Source organism: Crocodylus siamensis, chromosome 3 (assembly GCF_052110815.1).
Source record: "Crocodylus siamensis isolate JL-2025a chromosome 3, ASM5211081v1, whole genome shotgun sequence".
Classification (NCBI taxonomy): Eukaryota; Metazoa; Chordata; order Crocodylia; family Crocodylidae; genus Crocodylus; species Crocodylus siamensis.
This window is the reverse complement of record NC_143397.1, coordinates 104,880,690-104,901,762: the sequence shown is the minus strand read 5'-3', so window position 1 is coordinate 104,901,762 and position 21,073 is coordinate 104,880,690.

Here is a 21,073-nt window from a genome sequence, read left to right as displayed (position 1 = left end):
GCAATTTGGACACAGGCACAGCTTTAAAAGTTTTTTCTACATACCTTGAGGTAGCAGCACTGCTCATGATTGCTGCGGTGCTGGGGCAGATGGAACGTCCCACTGCAGTGTGGGGGGCTCTCCAGTGTGCTAGGCAGAGAACCCAGAAGTGGACCAGAAGTACTTCCGTTCTATTTCTGGGTCTGCCAGGGAGAGCTCTGGGGACCCCTGTGCCCTCCTGGCTCGGCAATTGGCTGCAGGGGGAGCTGGGAGATCACTCCCTCCCAGACCCAAGAGGCAGCAGTTGCCGAGCGGGGAGGGTATGGGGGGGGCTTCCAGTGTGCTCCCTGGTGGACCCAGAAGTGCTTCTGGTCCACTTCTGGGTCTGCTGCTGAGCATGCTGGGGAGCCCCCCATGCTGCAGCGGGATGCTGCATGCACCTCAGCACTGCAGCAGTCATGAGACCCTGCTACCTAGAGGTATGTAGAAAAAACATTTAAAGCTGTCTCTACATCTGAATCGCTGAATCTCTCCAAATTGATTCAGGGGGTTCCAAATTGATTCAGAGGGATTAAAGGGTCCTCTGATTCGATTCAGAGATTTGGCTACTGAATCAGGCTGAATCTCCGCCAAATCAAATCAGGGACCAAGGCTTCGCACAGCCCTAGCACTTACATGGATCCCTTACTGAGGCTTTTCCACACCTCCCAGTGTACAAGCCATTATCCCTAGAATGGAAGCACAGAAAATATAAGCTACTTGACCAAGTGCATAAGAGAAGGCCCCAGAAAAATCATCCTCTTGTGATACATCTCACTGGTGCTGGCAGAAAACAATTTCCAGGATCAGTGATCTAACTGGGCCCTTGCTAAACCTGTTTTTACCTCTCACTCCCCCCCTGTTGAGAGTTGTTCTGCAAGAGAAACACTGGTCCAGTTCCAGAAGTGGAACCTTTCTTCTAGCTCCTCACCTGCTGCCTCTGGCCTATTGACTGTGAGAATTCAATCATAGGTGTGTCATTACATGGCCCAAGAAAGCAGAGGCATAACAAGGCATCTCTGCTCCCTGGGCTGTGGCTCCACATGGTGCAGTGCCAGCTGCTGTATTCCTGGCTACGATGGGATGGCCAGTTGCCAGCTATTTTTGGACCCCTCCCCCAAAGGCCATGCCTGGTGCTGCTGCCCCAGTCACCCCCTTCAGCTGTATGAGAGAAACTTATGGAAGTTTCAGTTGGTTTCAGGGACAATGGTAGTTCAGAAGAGCACCGGAAATGAAACTTACAACTTGGTTAGAGAGTGACCCATTTGCAGGAACAGTTGGTGTGTTACACAATTGGTTACTGTTACCAGATAACTGACTCATCATAGCAAGACAAGAAGACAAAGCTGCCCCTTGCTGAAGGAGTGAGATTTGAACTCTGTAAATTCAAGTTGTTTTTCTTCTCACCGGTTGTTTATTTTCTGACACAAGATCTACAACAAACAGCCAGCCCCAACCAGCAGCTCAACAACAAGATGCTGGCAATGGCAGTTTATAACAATGACAAGTACCAGCTACTACTCAATGAGAGTAAAGAGGAAGCAAACTGTAAGGCTATGTTCCTATTATAAAGAGCTCTCCTTCTCCATATTCTTTTAATTCTCATTTTGTGCACAATGAGATAATGTCCCATCAGAGAAACACTTGTAGCAGGGCCTGAACAATGATTAATTCTTGATGATTTTATTGTTTTCAAAACTTAATTAGTTTTGAAAACAATAGGAGTGAAAACAATAGGAGTGAAATAGGTCTTTAAGCCAATCTTTTCCATCACTTCTCCCCCATTCTGCTGTGTCTCCTTCCATTTCTAAACCATGTGGTGTAGGTCAGTGCAGCTCTATGGACAAGGCTGTTTTTTTTTTTTTTTTACCAGGGTATAGCTCTACACGTTTGAGCAGTGGAAAGAAATGGATCTGCTCTATTCTTACGAGCTGCAGGTTCCCACTCCCCATTCAGGTTTCCAAGTCGTGGTGCCTCTCCATGACTTCTAACCCTGTTACTCCTCTGACCAAGCTGAGAGGACAGTTGTCAAGGGTACGTGGCAAATTTACCATATCTGGCAGCAGTGCCCTCAAGTGCACTGTACTGCTCTGCACGGACTGCCTTTTAGACTGGAAGCAACAGCCTGTTTGTGAAATATTTGGGGCAGGTGAAGAGCACAGCTAAGAGCCAGAGCCAGTTGCTCTGCATATGACACCCCATGAAAGTTTCAGAGCGAGCCCCCCCTCTTGGAGCTGTGTAATGTGTTTGGGGACACTGATGTTGGGGCAAGTTTATCATGTAGGCATAGCCAGTGTGGAGAAGGTGATCTTTGCCATGTCTGAGCTGAAGCAATCATGCCAGCTGAGCTGGATGAGAGCTCAGACAATGAGCTGAGGCTGCTCTTCCTCCAGAGCTCTGATATTGCAGCAGCTGTATTGAGGCAGTATCAGGTGACTTCAGTGGGAACAACTGATCTTAAACCCAAAGAGATCAATGGGAATTATTTCCCTTAATGGCAATGAGCTGTGCATCAAGCCTATGTAGCATGGAGTGAAATAAAAAGACCTAGCATTTGCATTTTTGGCAAACCTAATACTCCAGCTTCATATGAAACCTGAGCCCACAAGGATAAGAGGCCAGGAATAATCAGACATTTTCCAGGGGAGCAATGCATCCTCTTGGTTCCCTTCAGAAGGAAGCTCTTTGATGGGAATTGAATAATTTGGACCAACAAACTTTAGGCCTGGACTGAATTAGTGTCTCCATGAAGATGTTAGCTTCATCTGTTCCCCAGATAATTTCTCTCGCTCTATGCAGTACTCTTCAAGTCATTTCATCTACTCTTACGTTCCAGCTGAAAGAACTCATACAAAGAATTCTTTTTATGGCTTTAGTCATGGGGAGTGACATGAGACTTGATCTCTTGTTTTCTCATGAATTCAGCCCATGACACCTTGTCTGGTGGTCCCAGTGGGTTGGTTCACTGTTTGCAAAGGTGACTTATAAAGAATACTTGGATTCTACTGACAATGGTGGAGCTGACACTGAGGGTAATACTTCTCTTTGTGCATCTGCCCTGTACTGCATATAGGCCTGAGGCCTGGGGTTACTGTGCCACCCCTGCATAAAACCATGGTCCAGGTTAAGACAAAGTGAGGGTGTAGACATGGGGTGTTCTAAAGCTTGTAAGTGCAACTGGTACTGATGCTATGCCCTGCACTCCACCAGGAATGGCAGCGACAAGGGAAAATCTTCCCTCAGAGAGGCTGGGGCATTGAATTCCTTTTCTGACTCCAGGAAAAGTTGCTACAGTATCCTTCTCTGCAGTGATTCAGGAATGCCCCTAGTACACATCAGATTCTCCTGCTACTGCCCCCCACATCTAGGTTTAGCTCCTTGGGGCAGTGGGACAGATCTATTCCTTTCTTACCCTCCAGTCACACACAGATTTGCCTGACAGAACCTCTCAGAACAGTGGGACTTGGAGACAACCCTCCATTTAGATGCATAGGGAAGTCCTAGCCTGTCACAGCTATTGTTTCAGTCTGCCTGCAGGCTTGTGCATGTGTTCTTGCAGGAATGACTCTCAGATCACATTTTCAGGCCATTCCTTGTAATTGCAAGCACTGACTTACTTAAAAATATGGAAGTGGAGATGCTGCTGAGCTGGAGACTCAGCCAGAGCTGGAGACCTAGGTATCAGCCTGAATGCAGTCATGGTTCTGATCCGTAAACATACCTTGGCATCTTTTGTATATTAGGAGGTAGGTGTGTTCAGCTCAGTTCCTGGTCATATGTCAACACGGGTAATCACATTTTGCCTCTCCAAAAATTCCTCCTGAAGTTTCAATTAGATGCAATAATTTGTTTTCACTTCCCATTCTAAATGGTTGTGTAATATTTCAGTGGGTTGTTAAAATAGTTGCCCTGCTTCACTTCCAGAGGTGGCTGCCTTTTCATAGTGAATGTTGCAATAATATCCCTGCACACAGTATTTCACCTTGCTAAAGCACTATGTGATGCTTTGTAATGAAAAGAAAAAGTTTTATTATTAGGGTGCCACTTTCATAACAGTCCTGTCTACTAGATGCTCTGGGAATAAGTAATGGATACTAAGGCACAGATTTATACTTATATGAAATTACATATATCACTATGGCACCTGATTACAGCTGTTAGTTTCAGTGAAGCAGAAGCAGATTACTATGCCCCCTTATCATAACATACTTTTGGACACAATTACAAAAATCCATATTTCACTTATGTACAATATGAGAACTTTCAATTGAGAACAGTGAAAGACCCAAGTGAAGAATTCACACACATTATTTTTGAAGAGTTGCACAATTTTTCCTGTTTGTAAATTGCTTGTATATAGATTGCAAGTTTCCCATAGCAACTTACTCAAAACCATAGGTCTTCAGTGAATGAGTCTTGATGAACAGTGTGCTCAGGAAAAAATCCTTGTGGATATTTTTTCACTCATACTATGTAGCCTAATTATGTGAATTCATACTAAGTTAATCACCTAAGCAAAACATAAGTTAATCACACTAAATCAAATGGTATCATACTTGTTTGGATGGATGGCTTTTACAAATAGTCAACAAAAGAAAATTACACAGCTGGATATAGAAATCAGTGGTCATGGTAAGCCTACATGGCACAATTCAGTAGAGGGCAGAGATGCCCAAACTAACCCTGAAGGAACTAGCTTGCATGCCAGAAGCAGTAGAAACATTAGTGTAGCTTTTCAAATAGGGTAATATTCTCTGCTTCTCAGCATGGCTCTTTAACACCTAATTAGTCTGAGCATCTCTGTACAAGCTTGCATGGGTCAGTGAATACACCCTGAATTTCAGCAAACAGGAAAGTTTTAATTCATTTATTGTCAATATTCGCACAGTCCCTCTTTATAGTAATATCTATTTATTGTCTGCTACGAGTTCACAAGTGTCATAGGCACATTCACAAATAGCACATCCTCAAGATGATGACAACAGAAGGTATTATAGACAGCCAACCTATTGACTTGTTGGGCTCTATAACGATTGATGAAGCTTTCATTAAAGTACCTATGAACACTTTAGAAACCCCTTGTTTCTAACCTTACACGTCACACATTGGGCTTTGAAAACCTTGGCCTGTAACTGAAAGCTACAAGTCAATACAAATGAATACTCTATAGTTATTAGTAGGGCGGTGCAAAATTTCAACGAGTGTTTCATTTCGAAGCTGTTTCGACATGTTTTGAGCTTGAAACAGTGAAATCGAAACAAAATTAAAGGCTTTGAAACAGCTTCGTAATTTAACAAGGACACTTGAAATGTTTTGGAAGTTTCAAAATGTTTTGAAGCCAGATTTGCTTGCAGCTAAACAGAAACTAAGGAGAGGGAGGGGGAAGAGGGGGGAAGCACTGATCAGATATTGACATGTAGCTTTTGGTTCAATCCTCCAGCCCCTGGATTGATTCTCCAGCTCTCTGATCATTTCCCCAGCTCTTCCCGGGGCTCCCAATCTGCATATGGGGTTGCTGCAGGCTGGGGCCAGTGGCAGCCACTCAGTGCACCCCATGCCGAGCGGGGAACTATCAGAGAGCTGGGGAATTGAACCAGGGGCTAGGGAATCAAACCGGGAGGTGAGAAAATGTTCAGGTCCCTGAACATTTCCTCAGTTCCTCATTCGATTCCCCAGTTCCCCAATATTTCCCCCAGTTCTCTGATTGCTTCCCCCAGCTCTTCCTAGGGGGTGCAGGCCCATAGATGATATAGGATGACAGCAGCTCTGGGCTGTTTTCCCAGCCAGCAGCAGCCGCCTGCTGAAACCCTGTGCATAAATCCAGGGGTCGCACCTCCCGAGAAGAGTTGGGAGAATGATCAGAGAGCTGGGGAATCAAACCAGAAGCTCTGGCTGACAGATGGAGCCACCCCAACTCCCAGACAGTGCATGGCACCCTGCTGAGCTGTGCTGCACCAGGACCATGAGGCAGCTGCCATGTGGGTGTGATGATCCCTGATGCCCCAGGCTGTGTGGGGGAGCTCTGCCACAAGTGCCCAGAGGCCCCAGTTGCCACTGCCAGATCCAGTGAGTGCGGGGCTTTTTTTTTTAAAGTTCTGCACTCACTGGCTGCGGAGCATGCAGATCATAGCATGCTGCTGCTGCTGGCTGGGGCCAATGCCAGCAGCTGAATCTGGTTGAAGCAGCCCATGCCAAGCACCAGGAAGAATCCACTTCTGGCACTGGCCCCAGACAGCAGCGGCGTCCTGTTGTGATCTGCATGCTCCACAGCCGGTGAGAGCAGAGCTTTAAGAAAAAAAAAAGCGCTGCACTCTCTGGCTTTGGCAGTGGCAACTGGGGCCTCTAGGCGATCGTGGCAGAGCCCCCCTCATGCAGCATGGGTCTGTGGGTCTGTGCCAGACTCCTCCTGGGGAGGGGTGCAGGCTCCCAGATCCATGTGCGGGATGACAGCATGCTGCTGCTGCCGGCAAGTGATACTACTTTTGCTTTTAACAGTTTGAGGTACTGTTTCACAAAAACATCTGCACCTACCTCCTTGAAACATGGCAGATGTCATGCCCTCAGATGGGGCTACCATCCCTGCAATTTTCATCTGAATCAGGCATGAAATGACAAAGTTATAGTTATAATGATTCCCCATTATAGCCTATGGGTGAAATGTTGAAATGCATCAAAACAGTGAAAAAGTTTCGATGAAACAAAATGGAACAGTGCTTCAAAACTATGAAACGAAACACTGTCTCTTTGAAATGGTGAAATGGAAGTTGAAATGAAATGATGCTGTTTCACATAGCCCGAGTTATTAGTGCTATTTTCTCAGCTCAGGCTAGGACAATTAGGTAAGCATAACTGTAAGAGAAACAGGCCATGGCCCAAGCCTAGACATTCAATGGAAAGTTTTAAAATATCTGGCTAAGTACACTCCTGACTCCTCAAAAGTCTGTACCATTGCTGATATCCCCACACAATTCTTTGCCGAGTCTCAGCAGGCTTGGTGATAATTTTGTTGAGCTACATGCTGCATACAGAATCCTGGAGTCCAGGACTTGTGTAGAGTTAGAGCTACAATAGTGTTTACTGGGTCATCTCTGACCTGGGAAAACCCTGAAGCACACAGCTTTTGAAGTCAACAGCTGGCTCAACAGGGGCTGCCAGATCTGCTGACACTCTGGCAGGAGTTCTGGTAGGAAATCATGAAAGACAGGGTTAACTGACTGGGTTTGAGAGGGGCACTGGGGCTTGGGGAAGGGGAATAGGAAGAGGGTCTCAAGGCCAGACTCTCATCTCAGGTACACCCTTAGGTGTCTAGAGCAAATCCTCCTTGGATAACAGGCAGGCTTACAAGTCAGCCGAGTTTCTGTGAGCTGATAGCATCTGAACTGAGATCAGATTCTGGCCCTTCAAGTTCAATCATCAACTGGAGAACAACTGAAAGAGAGCTGGCTGTTGTACTCAGACAGTTGATCTTGCCCTTGGGTGACACTTAGAGTAGGGATGTAGTGAGGGGCATGGGACAAATAGATTTCACCCTATTCTGTCAGGTGTCTGACAATTACATTATTTCATTTACAAAGGCACTTTCCTATTGGTAACTGGATACCAGCTTTTAGAAATAGGAGTCATTATTCCCTCTCTCTCTCTTTGGCACTTCTATGAGCTCCACTACCTTACTGTATAAGCACTCACCTATCTTTCTAGTAGATTTATCCTTAAAAATACCCATGGTAAAGCATTAAAGTGTTATTATTCCCATTTTACCTTCTACAATTCAGGAAAGCATGTAAATAAGTGCTCATGTGTTCCCTTGGAAAAGGAGGCTTTATTCAATCAAAACCATTGCATTTTGCTTTTGTTCAGAAGTGAAATATACTCAGCAGTTTTCATAATCTTTGATGGATGCAGAGACCAGGGTTCAACCATGCTGGGAGCTGTACAAACATGTAGCAAAAAACAAGCTCTTCAGAGCAGTGACTACAACCAAAATAGAGAAGGCAGAAGTACAAGACTTGCCCAAGGCAATTCAGCAGGTCTGCAGCAGTGCTAGGATGAGAAGCTAGTGCCCTGGCAGCCAAACTGGCATTTTGGCCATCTTGCATATCAATAGTGTGCCTGCAAATTTCAAATTCAGTTTTTCCTTTGAGTCCCTTGCTGGAGTTCTCTTCCTCCCCAACCATGAACTAAGTCAAACAAAATAGGATAATGCTGTTGAAGACAAATAACACGCTGCACAGATAATAGACAATGCACTTTTCCTGGCATTTGCATCAGAGGAACATATTGCAAAACATGCAAATGCTTTGTCTGGAGGATGAATTCTGTTTACATGAAGGGAAAAAAACAAAACAAGAAAGATGAGAGGTGGAGAATCAAATGGGTTGTTGAAACGATGCTCTCACCTGGGCTGCCTTTGGCAAGGTATGCCAATTGCAAGAGAACTAAGCTGTGCTGACAAGCTCTTTAGCTGCTCTAGGTAAGAAGGCCCTTTGGGAGCAGGTAAGAGAAGGGGAGCATGGGCATCCGCTGGAGGACTATTACCTTATTGGTTTATTGGGGTGTCAGAGAACTTGATTAAAGGATGTACACTATAGAGTAAGGGTGTCACAGTTATGGGTTTCAGTGTTGCCCTTGGGTCTCAGACTGGACCCATGTACCAAGTACAATATGCAGTGAATTGGCCCCACATGCTGCAGGGCTAGGGCAGGCACACATTGCACATAGCACCTGGGGCTAGTTTTGGGCACCTGCTGCATGCAGTGTCCATGCCAGATCATCCCTGTGTGCTGGATCTGGCATGGAAGGCTGATCTGCAGGCCCAATGTGGCCCATGGACTGGCCCTGTGCCATCCATCCAGCTTGTGAGGCCCAATGAGTTTGACACTTCTGCCGCAGAGGAAACAGTTAAGTTGGGCACAGATTTTTTTTCTCATCCCTCCACCCAACTCATCCTTTTTCCCTGAAAAAGCTGGAGCTGGGATGAAAATATAACTGACCTGCCTACAAGGCATGTTGCTCCTGGTAACTCTTTCCCTCCCATTCTTCTGCAATGAGTGTGGTGTTCCCGGCATTCCAGTAATCGTTTGAAATGAGTGTAAAGCAGGGCACGTCTGGTCTGGACAGCAGTGAGGCAGGTGTCAGCTACCTAATGATGGAAGAAGCTTACAAGAGGCAGGGGTACAGGTTGAATAAGTGCCTGTAGTTAAGGTACAGACCCATACCAGACTTAAGTCTTCAGTCTGATGTGTCAGAAGATCTACCTTGTCCTAGCACTGGTCTGCACCACAGATTGCATTGCAGGGCTGGGGTCTAAGGATAGAAACCACACAAGGAATAGGCTCTCTCACTCTCTTAAGAAAGAGTCTAGATGTGGTTTATGTTGGGCTTGACACACTGGGACAAATTCTAGCCTCTGTCTCCCTCCCTTTCCTCTGTCTCCCATGCAAGCTTCCTGACTTCTAGAATAAGAGCAAAACCTGGCAGAACCTTTGTGTGAGAGGATGTTTTCATTTGCAGTTGTAACAATTCCCCTTCTGACCCGATCACAGCAGGAAGTGAAAAGCCACAAGAAAGTAAAGAAAATAATAGGAGTACATACAGACCACTTTCCCCGAAACCTCAGAAACAAGTTTGTTTAAGGCTTGCACCGAGAAGTAAGTAAGGGCTCAAGATCATTTTATTTTGTGCCTACCAATTTCTCTTGTCCTACTTGGACATATCCATGCTATCCAGCAGCTTGTAAAGCAAAATTCATGGGTGAGGAAGAGGAATCCCCCTCATCCTTTTATTGCTACCATGAATCTGAGCCCCAACTGGTAGGTTAGTTGTATCAGATGTGTTCACTGTATGAACCAGTGATTACAGCTCAGGGCTTATGAAGAGGGCAGCCTTCCTACTCGGTACTTGGTTAATTGTGAAACCTTGGGCAATTTTGCTAGGGTTTCTCCTTTCATTTCAATGGCCTTTAAGCAGAAGCTTCTTTGTTATAACTTATTGAAATTTTTCACAATTGGAAACTGATTGCCAAAATTTTGACCAAAAATGAGAATACATTTTTTGTGGATATTTATAATAACAATACACTCAAGTTTTTGACCACCACTATCTACTTCTTGTGGCTCAGTTACACTGAGTGCATCTACACCACATGCTAACTGTGCAATGGCTTAATAATACAGCACAGAAGTGCGTCACAGCACAAACAGTGCTAATACATTACTGCACAGTGTTATTAGGCTACTGCACAGTAGCATCACTGAAAAGACATTCACCAGTGCTACTGCACAGTAACTGCAGTTACTACATGTTTATTTAGTACTTGACTATACAAGTACTAAATTAAATGCACAGTAACCACTGCACATTAATGAATGTGTAGACATGCCCACTGTGTAGAAGATGAGACTGAGCTACCTCCTAACCTGGTTGTTATGATGCTTAAGCTTTCTTAAGTACTTGGAGAACTTTTGGCTGGACAAGTGGGAGTGATGCTTATAGATGTTGACCCTCAGGGGCAGAAAGGGTACAGGACCTGCCTGTTACCACAGAATGATCTAGTGAGGGATAGAACCCAAGTCTCCAACTCTCCATCCTCCAATGACAACATGCTATTTGTTGCTGCAGTGTCAAGATTTGAGAAATACTGCCTCTGCATTTGTTCTTGTGGCCAACAAGGCTGACACAGAGGATGCAATGGTTTACTGCCCTAAAGCCAGTGAAGCGCTTATGGGAGTGGTTGGGTGCGGCAGGTGGTCATTCTCAGCCAACTGTGAAAACCAACAGCACCCAGGCAAAGGAAGGCATCATATTGACACAACCTCGAAAGCAAATTCTGCAGCAGCACTTACTATGCTGTTCCATAAGCACTGGCCAGCAGCAGCTAGTAGCACACAGATGGAGATGTGTGGCTTTGCTTTTTTGCAAATGCCACCTAGAACACTAGTTCATCCCAGCCTTAACATCTTCTCTTCTACAAGGACAGTGTCTGGGACATGGGAAGGTATCCTTGCATTCAAGTTTCAGAGTTGGTAGCTGTGACTTGGCCCTTAGTTGATGCTCTGTCCTAATCCCATGGCTAATTTTTTCCAGACAATTTACTCTTTTAGTATAACGCTTGCTGCCAGCTAGTCTGATGCAGTGTTTCTGTACTCAGCATCAGTGCTATGGAGCTGTAAATTCTGCTTCTCTAGGTGCTGCTGTAAGCAGAGTAATAAAAAGCAAATGACACAGAGCTGGGCTGAGTTAAATACCCAGGGCTGTTTGTTATTGTCATGTGCTACTTATAGTATAGGCTCAATTCCTGTCTCATTTCACGCTGAATCATCCTCGTTTTGAGCAACAGCGATGCCTTTTAGCAGTTGGTGGAGCAGCAGCAGCCAGTTCTGCATGACTGGAACTTCTCAGACAGAAAAAACAACTTTCCTTTGAATTCAGACCCCGGCAGCATAACTGAAAACCAGTATGAACTGTGTTTGTAACTGGGGAACTGCCTTTCTGCCATGGTGAGGGGAAGGACCAATGTTACATATAATACTACTGTTTCTGCAATAGCAAGATGGTCACCAATTATTTTTTTCTACCGTTTTTTAAAATTATAATTCAGTGTCTGGAAATGAGAATGAACAAACACTATGTGCACATCCAACTCTCTGCAAACAGCCAGGACATCTAGAGATGTCAGAGTATTGCTGTTCTGGAGTCTTTCAAGCCATTAGTTTCCTATGGTTTTGACACTTAGTGGGATACATTCATTCAGTGACTTCACAGACTTGGGGCCATAACCTTGTGGAGTTTTTATTCACATGTATTCAGATAAACCTCCTGATGAACTCAATGATAAGTTTATCCAAATACAAACTCAGTAAAGAGTCCAAAATTTAGCCCATCAGGAAAGACAGCAGTTTGTATTCTTCTGTTGCTTCATCTAGCACAAGATTCTTCAAATTAGTGCAGTTGCACTGCTGTCCACATAAGGTCAGGGTAGTGGGTCCTGTGTTTCTCAATGATGAAATAACAGTTTGAGAGCTAGATTCTGCCTGTTGGTCCTTTGCTTTACATGCAAGCCTGTAGAAGTTCAAGCATTGAATTTAATAAAGGTGTCAGACTCTGGCCCAAAGGTCATGTTTCCTTGGCTCAAGGCATGCCACGTTGAGATATCTCAGCGCATTCGGGCAAAAGAAGATATTTGCTATGCTAGCTTGACAGTTCACCTAGGCTAACTATACCTGACTGCTCTATACAGCTCTGCATAGTGCTGGGCAGTCATTCCCTAAGTGAGGCAATGCAAGAAATGTGACAGCAGCTCAGGTAGCAGGGTGGATTCATGATAAAACAAAATGAGTAGGAGGGATGATAGAAGGAGATGGAGATCTGCTTTTTGTGGAAGGAGCAGCAGCCTGCCCCAGTGAAGAACCAACAATTTGCCTTGTTATTAGTTGAATGAAATATGGTCTCTCTTATCAAGTTAGATGCTTCACCTCCAGAAAAACAAGACCGTGGGAGTTTTGGAAGCACTTCAGCTGATTTCAGATGGCATCCATTAAACAACATGTAATGAAACAATACTGGACCAGTCAGGGATTGCTAAAGCTGGCAAACTGATGCTGCCTGCATTGCTGATCAGGTCTGATGTAATCACCTCTCAAAGCACAAAAGACAACAGAAGTTTCCTTTCCCCCAAGCTTTAGCAGCCATTCATTTTGAATCCTCTTCAGATTCTTTCTGAGAAAAAATCATTTCTCTTCCTACTCAGGGTAGACATTTAATCAATACAAGGTGCAGTCAGGCAAAATTAAATCCACAGCAGGGCTCTGTGCTATTTAGATGTGCCTTAAAAATTAACCTTAAACAAACAGTGATGGAAAAATTGTATAAAAATAATAGATGTCCCTCTGCATGTCTTCCATTTTTCATAAGGGGCTGAGGTCAGCTCAGTTTAAAACAAGCATAAGAGTGGAAGTGCACCTGCTCACCCAAGAGCTTCCCTCCCCATGTAGTGTTGATAAAGAGGGTGTTTTTGTGACTAGGGTACTAGACAGACTAAGAATAGCTGGGCTCAGTGCCTGGGTCTGCCACTGCCTTCCTCAGAGACCTTGGGCAGGGACAGACGTTCAAGTATCCAGCACTCTCATCCAGCACTCATGCCAGCTCTGAAAACTTGGCTGGAGTTTTAAAAAATGTCCAGCTTCCCTAGTGATACCTCTGGCTAGGTTTCTGAAAACAGCATGGGAACCTGCATGCCAAGTTGTATCAACAAGCTGGTCCTTTACTTCTGCATGGGGACAGAGCCCTTTGGGGAAAAAGTTGCATTCCTGGCAGTGGATGCTGAATCCTTAAAAAATTCCCAAACCCTCTGTATGCAACACAGCAGAAATCCTATTGATTTTTGAAAAAGTTACCATCAGCCTGTAAAATGCTGATGATAATGCTTGTTTCCCTTTACTTTTTGCTTGTCATCTTTAGGAAGACTGCAAGTTCTTTGGGGCAGGGTGGTTTTCATTAGGTCTATGTGCAGTACTACAATGGGATCTCTATGAAGTGATTAATATTAAACTCTAATTTCAACCATTTAAAATGATTTAAATACAATGATTTAAAATGTTTTATAAGCTCCAGGAACACGAAGAGCCATTTAATCTGAAAAAAAAAATCTTTCTTTCAAAATGGTAAAAGAAGAATAGATATCTGGAGAAATAAAAAATCAAAACAGTGACATCATTCTAAGGGAAACTCACATCAGCTGTGAAACATTTGCTTTTCCTCACTCCACCTTGGAAAGATTTCAATACTTCTTAGAAAATAAATATGCATTTGATGGCAACTTGGGTGGATTTAATAGCTACTCAGATACAACAGGGAATGACAATACCAACACACCCTTTTTAGGGTGAAATGATTTCTTAACATAAACAGTCCTATGCAAATGCATCCATTCTGCTTGGCTCTGCCTCTTAGTAAAACAAGAAGGGTTATAAATCCAAGTCCTGCTTTGTCTGATGTGTCTGACTAGGGTTAAGGATAACTGATCTCTAGAAAGATAAAACAAACTTTTTTTGCAGTATTTGAGATGTATTTTTTTATAATATGTGAAAGTTTAACACAAAGGTTTGAGGAAATATGTCTAGAGATATTAGAACTGCAAACATGGTATGTAAGACAAACAGGTGTGAAAATACAGTGGAATAATCTAGCACAGGCCTATAGCACAGCAACAGGAACAGGAAGTGTGGCCCTGCCACAGACAGGGTATACAATCTTGTACACACTGTATAGGGCTAGATCTTTGTGAGTAGCCAGAGCTCTTAACTTGACTCCTCATCACCCACAACTGAGCCAGACTTTGAGAGTAGAACAGCTCTGTTGTAGGCACTTAAATAAGATTTTTTACAAGCACTTGGTATCCTGAGTATGGGCACATTGGATGGTAATTGTATCCCTCTGGGCTTCCTCACTGCAAACTATGCTGGACCCAGGAGTGGCACTGACAAAGAATGATCATGTCTCAGCAATGGCATGAGATAATAGGACCAAGAGTAAAGCATTTAACATAGTTTGAATGTATAGTGCATTTAACTAAATTTCTCACTACTGAACCTCAGTAATTTCAATGAAATCAGAGTAAGAGGAATTTGGTCCTTGAGTGAGTAACCAATGAGCCAGACCACATATGCTCTGCTCTTTTCTTGGCAAGCATCACTGTGACAAGATGCTGTGTAAAGTTTTTTTTGGAGAGGATCTAAATTAGCCAATTGGAAAGAATGCATAAAGCAATCAGACAAACAAACAAACAAACAAACCTAGGTTTCCTTTTTCTATTGTACTAGCAGTATAATGATAGTGGGCAAGAGGTCATTTCTGGGAGATTACTGCTTAGAGATTCTTCAAAGCAGTTATAAACGTATCTTCAAAACCTTCCTTTTCCCTTATCAAGGATGATGTTGGATGCATTCCTCGAAGCACTTGTCAGATGTAACGGCCTTTTTGAACATTTTACAGTTTTAAATCATATCTGCACTTATTAATTTCAATGTCTTCTCTTGGCTTTAATTTTTTACATTTATTCTGGGCCTGTTTCCCCACCTACTGAGGTCAACTGCAGTTTTATAGCCACTTCAGCAGGAGCCAGGTTATATGCAAGGGAACTTCCTCTCCAGTTTGATATTTTGGATGGTGTTTTGCGAGTGGCACACGTTACAGCCAAAACCTTTGATAGTGACTAGAGATACTGTATACACTGAAACGTTTCTGACTTTTTGAGAATGGGTGCTCAGCACGTGCTGACATTGAGATAGCCCCCTCCTCCTCAAACTACTAAGTCAGAAATTGGACACCCATGAGGGTTAGTCACTCTTCAAAATCGTGGCTTAAGGCCATAAAGAATATTATGTTTATCTAATCTGACCTTCTGAAAACACAGGCTATAATAATGAAAACTTTATTCTCCAAATGAAGGGCAGGAACACGGAGGAGCAGAAAGGAGCATCTCACTGTTCTAGTGAATCAGAAAGCAGAACTAGGCAGAAACATTTGTACAGGTTTGTGAGGGAGAATAGTTTGCTCGGCCTAGAAATTGATAAGCCATCAGGGAGATTCAAAAAGGTATATCTTCACAAAAGTTTAGGGCTGAAGGGACTCTGTGACTTCCTAAAAGTCTCATTTAATTCTTTTTTTGCAAGAGCTTTTAACCCCTCACTGTTTTTTAGGTAGGGATAAATGTACTTTGCTCCTACATACCAATATCCAGTAATGCAGAGAAGCAATATTATTAGGAGCCAATAGTTCAGCAGCAGCATCTGAAATATGAGAATAAATGTGTTCTGCGTTCACAATCATGAAAACAAAGTTGAGGTGTTTATGAAGCTGCCAGCATTTATTTTTCTGTTCACACATTTCTGTGTGGTTATGGTTGCCTGTGAGTTTTAAAACAATAAAACATCTTACATACAGGTATCACTTCCCATTTTTTTAGATGAACAAAAATAGTCAGAATATGCCTTATCCTAAATGTACTGAGATGAAGATGTCTATACTTAATGTCATGTTGCTCACTGCTGAAATTGAGCCATCTATAAGAACAGCTCTGTTGTGCCCTCACACTGCACAGTAACTCCAGAGAGCAATTCAAGGCAGAAAATGAAGGACATTAATTCACAATGTCAAAGCAGCAAGGTTCTGGAACAGCCATCTAGTTGGAATAATGGGGACAAAAAAGCTTCCAAAATCCTGTGTTTACAGTGGAGTGTGAATAGTTTAAGAAAAGGTGATGATGATTATGCCCAGAAAGTATTCTTACAGTTTTTTTTTAATTATGCCAGTTCTGAGACCCCAAAACACAAGAGTCATCTTAGGATAGACAAGCAGGTGAATTATGATTGAGACCCAGAGATGCATTTATCTGTGTTTCAACACTATGAGCAGACAGATAATACAAAGGAACAGGAAAGGGAGAATATCAAATGTATTTTTGTTAAAGAGGAATCCAACTGTTCTCCTCACACTCCTTATTCAGGACATTTCAGACACAGGACAGAAGAAAATGACCCATGGCGGGGTACAAGAAGGGTTCCGCATGTGCATGTGTGTTCCTGTGCGTGTGGTCTTTAAACAGAGAATTCAGATTTACAAAAATGATTTTTTTTTCCTATTGGAATTACTCAGAGAACCTTCCCCATTTTCTTATTGGCTGCCGGCTAGAAAAAGATGAGACTGGATGTTAACAAATCCTTTTGTCCTCTGCTCCTTTCTGCCTCCTCTTCTCTCAAAATCTGGGAGGTGTGATTTGAGGAAAAGCTCCAACTAGTGCACACGTTTCCTCTACAAGTTCACAGTCAGTAAGTGGTGCCTATGCATATACCCTTCAACAGATTCCTAAGGTGCACCTATCATTGGCTACTGCACCCTATTCCACCTGGGGCTGATTTCCTGGGCGGGAGAGGGCATACATCCAGGAGCACCCCTGAGAGTAGAAAGCACACAAATCCTATATTCACCTGCTGGCAGAAGTGCTGTGAGCCTAAAACGTCCGCAGATCCTCTGCCTGGTAAGTGCTGGAAGAACATGAATGTCTAACAGACACACACACTGGAGGATTTACCTGTCTCCTACTTGTAGTGGTTCTCTGGGAGGTACGTCCCCCGTAACCCAGGAAATCAGTGCCAGGTGGAATAGGCTGTGCATGGGAGATCTGCACAGGGGCAGGCTCACAGTCACTAACAGAGTAACCACCAGGCCATGTGTGAGAAGGCTTGAATACTCCTCACCTACCTTGTATTCATCTGAGGTTCCCAGCAGGATCCTAAGTACAGCTGGGGCATATTTCTACCTTCTCCAGTCCTGGGGCTGGCTGGATCTGCAGAGACAGACCTGATCCGGACCTGCAGAGAGCAAACCAGGAAAGCCAAGGCTGTGATGGAACTCCAGCTAACTACAAATATTAAAGACAATAAAAAGTCGTTTTTTAGATATGTGGGGAGCTGGAGAAAAAGCAAGGGCAACATTGGACCCCTGCTAAATCAGATGGGACAACTGACAACCGATGCCCAGGAAAAAGCAAACTTGCTAAAAAGGAACTTTGCATCAGTTTTTCACCAGTCCCATGGGACACCCCTGCCCATTATGGGACAGGAAGGCCTGGGTGAGGGAGATTCCTTACCATCTATCAATGCTGACCTTGTAAAGGAACACCTTGACAGGCTGGACACCTTCAAGTCAGCCGACCCTGACGGTTTATGCCCAAGGGTACTCAAGGAGCTGGCTAGCATCATAGCTCAGCCCCTGGCACAGATCTTTGAGAACTCCTGGTGCTCTGGTGTAGTGCCCGACGATTGGAAGAAGGCCAATGTGGTGCCGATCTTCAAAAAAGGGAGGAAAGTAGATCTGTCAAACTACAGAGCCATCAGCCTGACCTCTATGCTGGGGAAGGTCTTGAAAAAAATTATCAAAGAGGCCATCCTATACAGGCCAGCTGATGGCAATATCCTGAGGGATACCCAGAACAGGTTTGTTTTGGGTAGGTCTTGCTTGACCAATATCATTTCCTTCTACAACCAGGTGACCTATCACCTGGACAAGGGGGAAGAGATTGATGTCATTTATCTTGACTTTAAAAAAGCCTTCGATCTGGTATCCCATGGTCACCTCTTGGCAAAACTGGCTAACTGCGGCCTTGACCTCACCACGATCCGCTGGTTGGGGAATTCACTCTGTGGCAGGACTCAGAGGGTGGTGGTTGATGGAGGTCTATTGTTGTGGTGCCCTGTGACCAGTGGGGTCCCTCAGCGCTCTGTCCTAGGGCCTTTACTTTTTAACATCTTCATCAATGATGTGGACATTTGTGTCAGAAGCGGGCTGGCCAAGTTCACCGACAACACCAAACTCCGGGGTAAAGCATCCACACCTGAGGACAGGAGGGTGATCCAGGAAGATCTGGACAGGCTCAGGAAATGGGTGGACAAGAACCTGATGGTGTTTAACACTGAAAAATGCAAGGTTCTCCACTTTGGGAGGAAAAACCTGCAGCATACTTATAAGCTCAGCAGTGCTATGCTGGCTAGCACTACAGATGAAAGGGACTGGGGGGTCATGATGAACATGAGTCTTCAATGTGATGCTGCAGCTAGTAAAGTGAGCTAAACGCTGGCTTGCATCCATAGATGCTTCTCAAGCAAATAAATCCTGGGATGTCATTCTCCCCTTGTACTCGGCCTTGGGAAGGCTGCAGCTGGAGTACTGAGTTCAGTTTTGGGCTCCACAATTCAAAAAGGATGTGGAGAAGCTTGAGAGAGTCCAGAGAAGAGCCACGCGCATGATCAGAGGTCAGGAAAACAGACCGTATGACAAGAGGCTAAGAGCTATGGGACTCCTCAGCCTGGAAAAGCGCAGTCTCAGGGGTGATCTAGTGGCCATCTATAAGTTTATTATGGGTGTTCACCAGGATCTGGGGGAACGTCTGTTCACCAGAGCGCCCCAAGGGATGACAAGATCGAATGGTCACAAACTCCTCTGTGACCATTTCAGGCTGGACATAAGGAAGAATTTCTTTACCGTCCGAGCTCCCAGGGTTTGGAATAGACTGCTGCCAGAGGTGGTTCAAGCACCTACTTTGAACACCTTCAAGACACTTTTGGATGTTTATCTTGCTGGGATCCTAAGATCCCTACTGACTTCCTGCCCCTGGGCAGGGGGCTGGACTCGATGATCCTCCGGGGTGCCTTCCAGCCCAAATGTCTATGAAATCAATGAAATGGATCTGAGCTGGTCCGTGGCACAGTTTTCAGCAGTTTGAGTGCTGCTATAAGTTTCATTCAGCTAGACCAGTCCTTTGGAGATACTTCTGCTTGCCCAGGACTGCCAGAGTGCAGCACACTTCTGCAATTCCCTTTCTGTCCCTCTCAGAGGAAAAAAGAACCAGCTCAGGAGTCTTCTAGACCCAGTTGGATCCTCCAGGATCTCTCCATGTTCTCCCTGATGGAAGCTGTATGTCTACCTTCTGCTGCTGAAAAGAAGAAAGGACTTCCCAGATGGAGTGAAAGATTTGGCACAAGCTAGACCCATTGTTTTGCCTTCCCTCTAATCAAGATTTCTTTTGCCCTGTTGTGCCTGTGCTCTTTCTTCCCTTCCTGCCTGGCATTGCCATCTTGTGTTGCTGTGTGCTTTGACTTGAGAGCAACCCCCGTATAGGAAGAAGTTTGTAGGAAAGTGGCCGAGCATTTTCTTACTGGTGCAATCTGCGTGTAGATAAGAATGCAGGATTCTGCTCCTGCTTTTCAATGCCAACACTGTCCATCAGCAGCCTGTTCCAAAGCCATTTGAAAACAAGTGGAACCACCCCCTTGACTCCAGCAGCCTATGAAGCACTCCTGAGGGAGGGTTTCACTACAGTCCCCCTTTCAGGATTTATGCTGTTCCTTGGAATGCTAATTGCACTGCATCATAATCTAAGTTCAATGGGATAATTTTTAAACAGAGATGAAAAAAGCCCAGAGTGTATTGCACTCCACATGGACACAGGCTGTTAAGTCCACTGTTTTATGAAGCAGGCAGGGATAATAGACTTGAATTACCCCCTTGGATTGGCCAGAATTCTGCTGTGCATACTGTAAAAATCTTTTTATTGCTCTCAGTTCAGGAAGGCCATGCACGCTATTTTGAAAGGTTAAACATTATCTGGTTGCATGGAACAAGAGAAAAAAAATATAGTAAAAGCAGAAAAACTGGTAGAAAAGTTTTGTTTTGTTTTAAAGGGGCCGTTCTCCCCTTGCCATGTAGAAGGAAAGAGAAATTCTGTCTGGAAGAGTCCTAACGATGGGAACAGAGTAAACAAGGTTGTGGGGACAGGGAAAATTTTTCTTCCCCTCATTCCTTTAAACTAGGTCTTCCTTAGCCAGCAGTTAAAAGTAGACAAGAGAAGAGAAGCTGGTAGGCAAGAGCATAGATAGAAGCACAAAGTGATTTGCCCTAGGTCACACAGAAGGACCATGTTAGAGCTGAGACTCTGACTTGGAGCTGAATGCCAGTTTAATGTCCAGTCCATTTTGTAATTAGTTATCTTGTCTCAACATGCCCTCTGGACTTAATTTGCCCTCCCTTGCATCCTGAACACACCCTATGCACTTTGCTGCAGTTGTGCAGACTTGCAAGTGAAGAGAGGATCTGTTTTTTTATTCATTGCTGTTTTGCATTGTATGATGGGCTCTAAGCATTGTCTCTGTATGTGCGTGCATGTGTGGGGGGGTGCTTTGTTTTAACCTTTTCATCATAAAGTTTGCAGTCTTAGAAACACTCCCCCATGCTTGTTTATGAGCAAGTTATCACCCCTCACAGCAGTGAGGGGAAGAGCATTAAAACCAAATGTTTAATTTGTACTAACAATGCGTGTCGCTTTATTTTATGTTGTGTCATTTCATGAAAGAGTACTTCAAAGTTCAGAGAATAGAATGGAAGGGAAAGACACCACAAAAGAGCACTGGAGACTACATAATGAGAACTGATCACAAAAAGGGAGAGAATTCAGAGTACAGACATAGACCACACAGTCACCAGGGCAAACAAGGTGATGAGAGGA